Source organism: Harmonia axyridis, chromosome X (genome assembly GCF_914767665.1).
Source record: "Harmonia axyridis chromosome X, icHarAxyr1.1, whole genome shotgun sequence".
Lineage (NCBI taxonomy): Eukaryota > Metazoa > Arthropoda > Insecta > Coleoptera > Coccinellidae > Harmonia > Harmonia axyridis.
Genome location: NC_059508.1, coordinates 34,054,691 through 34,059,690, shown reverse-complemented (window position 1 = coordinate 34,059,690; position 5,000 = coordinate 34,054,691). Strand labels below are relative to the sequence as shown.

General features: G+C 41.5%; 1 non-coding gene across 1 annotated transcript; it reads right to left on the bottom strand.

Moving 5' to 3' along the window:
* Positions 1–4,614: 4,614 nt before the first annotated feature.
* Positions 4,615–4,733, bottom strand: LOC123688082. Its single transcript, XR_006749769.1, has one exon. It is a non-coding gene; the product is annotated as a 5S ribosomal RNA (ribosomal RNA).
* Between the last annotated feature and the right edge of the window lie 267 nt (positions 4,734–5,000).

Sequence of the window (5,000 nt, the reverse complement as noted above, 5' to 3'; positions counted from 1 at the left end):
CAAATGCATCAGACTATGTGATGAGTAAAATGAAAGATGCACACGATAATTTTAGCTTAAACCATGCCGGAAAGTCGACTTCACGTCGTGCATCGGTACAAAGTTATTCAAGGGGCAAAATAAATTCACGAGAGTAGGTCCGATTACCGCTGGATCAGACGACGATTGTAACTTGTTGGATACGAATGTATCCGATGTATGTACGTCGTCCCTCTCTGATCTGTAGTAAGTGGGCCTACCCAAGATGCACACGATAATTTTAGCTTAAACCATGCCGAAAAGTCGACTTCACGTCGTGCATCGGTACAAAATTATTCAAGGGGCAAAATAAATTCACGAGAGTAGGTCCGATTACCGCTGGATCAGACGACGATCGTAACTTGTTGGATACAAATGTATCCGATGTATGTACGTCGTCCCTCTCTGATCTACGGTACGTGGACCGACCCAAGATGCACACGATAATTTTAGCTGACTTCATGCCGAAAAGTCGGTTCACGTCATGCATCGGTATCTTAAATCGCGCCGTAAAGTCGTTCACGTCATGCATCGGTATCTTAAATCGCGCCGAAAAGTCGGCTCACGTCATGCATCGGCGTCTTTTTTTTGTGCCACCGATGCATGACGTGAACGACTTTTCGGCTCGATTTAAGATACCGATGCATGACGTGAACCGACTTTTCGGCGCGATTTAAGATACCGATGCATGACGTGAACGACTTTACGGCGCGATTTAAGATACCGATGCATGACGTGAACGACTTTACGGCGCGATTTAAAGCTATACCGATGCATGACGTAAACAAGATCACACCGATGCAGCACGTTAACATTAAAGCCCGCCTAATCCGATCGATGGAGGCCGTCTCGAGTGTCCAACTTGCTCACAAGAGCCGAGAAACAAACCGATGCATCACGTAGACAAGATCGTACCGAATGTTAACACAATCCAAAAGGAAATAATCTTAGATGAATATCGATTCTGATTATTGATTTTTCTTTCGCGATATTGATAGAAGACATCTGAATGAATTTCGAATTAATTCCGAAATCAAAAAAATATTTTCAATAAATTTTTTTTCTAGAGTACCTCGGTCTTTTCTATTTTTTTTCCAAGTTTCGTACGTCAATCAACATACATCCCAGAAAAAATCATCTCTCTAACTATCCTGGTTCAAAAGTTGTATCGGAACTTTTCACGTCGAAAAAGAACATAGGCGAAAAAGGACGTGAACATTATTCCTTATAAAAATCAAACCCGACCATGGATTTTGATTCTGATTGTTGATTATCGCTATTAGAACACATTAGGAGGCAACCAAATCAAATTTGAGAAAATTCCACAATCAGAAAATTTTTTTCGAAAAAAAAAAAAAAATTCGAGAACACCTCGGTCATGGCAAGTTATTTCCCACAATCCATTCCCCAATCAACGTACATCCCAGAAAAAATCATCTCTCTAACTATCCTAGTTCAAAAGTTGTATCGGAACATTTTCACGTCGAAAATATATCTCTAAGTCCAGACCGATGCACCACGTAATCTCGGGCAGACCGATGCACAACGTAAATGACGATCGGGACCGGGGCGATCGGTCGTATCTGACACCGCCGGCTCGGTTCTAACATCGTCAATGAGTCGGGGTTGTAAAAAAGGACGTGAACATTTTTCCTTATAAAAATCAAACCCGACCATGGATTTTGATTCTGATTGTTGATTATCGCTACTAGAACATATAAGGAGGCAACCAAATCAAATTTGAGAAAATTCCACGATCAGAAAATTTTTTTCGAAAAAAAAAAAAAATCGTAATCACCTCGGTCATGGCGAGTTATTTTCCGTATTTCATTCCACAATCAACGTACAACATAGAAGAAATCATCTCTCTAACTATCCTGGTTCAAAAGTTGTATCGGAACATTTCACGTCGTAATATCTCGCCAAGTCCAGACCTCGGCGATAGGTAGTATCTGACACCGTCCGCTCGGGACTGACATCGACTTGGACTCGGGCTGATGATGGGGAGGCGTTTAAGGACGTGAACATTTTTCCTTATAAAAATTAAAGTCGACAATGAATATTGATTCTGATTACTGATTTACGCTTTAAAAACACATTAGAAGGCAACCAAATCGAATTTGAGGAAATTCCACGATCAGAAAATTTTTTTCGAAAAAAAAAAAAATCCGAAAAATATTTTTCGATTCCGATTACTGATTTACTCTTTTAGAACACATTAGGAGGCAACCAAATCAAATTTGAGAAAATTCCACAATCAGAAAATTTTTTTCGAAAAAAAAAAAAATTCGAGGACACCTCGGTCATGGCAAGTTATTTCCCACAATCCATTCCCCGATCCACGTACATCCCAGAAAAAATCATCTCTCTAACTATCCTGGTTCAAAAGTTGTATCGGAACATTTTCACGTCGAAAATATATCTCTAAGTCCAAACCGATGCACCACGTAAACTAGGGCAGACCGATGCACCACGTAATATCGGGCAGACCGATGCAGAACGTAAACTCGATCATACCGATGCTTCACGTAATCTCGATCTTACCGATGCACCACGTAAACAAGGGCAGACCGATGCAGAACGTAAAGTAGATCTTACCGATGCACCACGTAATCTCGATCTTACCGATGCACCACGTAATCTCCATCTTACCGATGCACCACGTGAACTGGATCTTACCGATGCAGAACGTGAATTGGATCTTACCGATGCAGAACGTGAATTGGATCTTACCGATGCACCACGTAAACTCGATCATACCGATGCACCACGTAATCTCGGGCAGACCGATGCACAACGTAAATGACGATCGGGACCGGGGCGATCGGTCGTATCTGACACCGCCGGCTCGGTTCTAACATCGTCAATGAGTCGGGGTTGTAAAAAAGGACGTGAACATTTTTCCTTATAAAAATCAAACCCGACCATGGATTTTGATTCTGATTGTTGATTATCGCTACTAGAACATATAAGGAGGCAACCAAATCAAATTTGAGAAAATTCCACGATCAGAAAATTTTTTTCGAAAAAAAAAAAAAATCGTAATCACCTCGGTCATGGCGAGTTATTTTCCGTATTTCATTCCACAATCAACGTACAACATAGAAGAAATCATCTCTCTAACTATCCTGGTTCAAAAGTTGTATCGGAACATTTCACGTCGTAATATCTCGCCAAGTCCAGACCTCGGCGATAGGTAGTATCTGACACCGTCCGCTCGGGACTGACATCGACTTGGACTCGGGCTGATGATGGGGAGGCGTTTAAGGACGTGAACATTTTTCCTTATAAAAATTAAAGTCGACAATGAATATTGATTCTGATTACTGATTTACGCTTTAAAAACACATTAGAAGGCAACCAAATCGAATTTGAGGAAATTCCACGATCAGAAAATTTTTTTCGAAAAAAAAAAAAATCCGAAAAATATTTTTCGATTCCGATTACTGATTTACTCTTTTAGAACACATTAGGAGGTAACCAAATCAAATTTGAGAAAATTCCACAATCAGAAAATTTTTTTCGAAAAAAAAAAAAATTCGAGGACACCTCGGTCATGGCAAGTTATTTCCCACAATCCATTCCCCGATCCACGTACATCCCAGAAAAAATCATCTCTCTAACTATCCTGGTTCAAAAGTTGTATCGGAACATTTTCACGTCGAAAATATCTCTAAGTCCAAACCGATGCACCACGTAAACTAGGGCAGACCGATGCACCACGTAATATCGGGCAGACCGATGCAGAACGTAAACTCGATCATACCGATGCTTCACGTAATCTCGATCTTACCGATGCACCACGTAAACAAGGGCAGACCGATGCAGAACGTAAAGTAGATCTTACCGATGCACCACGTAATCTCGATCTTACCGATGCACCACGTAATCTCCATCTTACCGATGCACCACGTGAACTGGATCTTACCGATGCACCACGTAATCTCAATCTTACCGATGCACCACGTGAACTGGATCTTACCGATGCAGAACGTGAATTGGATCTTACCGATGCACCACGTAAACTCGATCTTACCGATGCACCACGTAATCTCGATCTTACCGATGCACCACGTGAACTGGATCTTACCGATGCAGAACGTGAATTGGATCTTACCGATGCACCACGTAAACTCGATCTTACCGATGCACCACGTAATCTCAATCTTACCGATGCACCACGTGAACTGGATCTTACCGATGCAGAACGTGAATTGGATCTTACCGATGCACCACGTAAACTCGATCTTACCGATGCACCACGTAATCTCAATCTTACCGATGCACCACGTGAACTGGATCTTACCGATGCAGAACGTGAATTGGATCTTACCGATGCACCACGTAAACTCGATCTTACCGATGCACCACGTAATCTCGATCTTACCGATGCACCACGTGAACTGGATCTTACCGATGCAGAACGTGAATTGGATCTTACCGATGCACCACGTAAACTCGATCTTACCGATGCACCACGTAATCTCAATCTTACCGATGCATCACGTAATCTCGATCTTACCGATGCAGAACGTAAACTCGATCATACCGATGCACCACGTTATCTCGGCAGACCGATGCAGAACGTAAAAAAAAAGCTTACAGCACGCGGTGTTCCCAAGCGGTCACCCATCCAAGTACTAACCGCGCCCGACGCTGCTTGGCTTCAGTGTTCTGACGAGAACTGGCAATTTCAGCGTGGTATGGCCGTAAACAACAAATATAGCGATATTTTCTATGATATCTCACTTTTTGGGAGCGGAAAGGACGTGAACGTTTTTCCTTATAAAAAATGAAATAACTTTTGGATATTAATTCTGATTGTTGATTTAAGTTTTAAGAACACATTAGGACATATCTCAATGAAATTTGAGGGATTTCCGAAATCGAAAAATATTTTTCGAAAAAAAAAAAAAATCCCAGAAGACCTCGGTCATCTCAAGTTTATTTCCATATTCTATTACACAATCAACGTACATCAC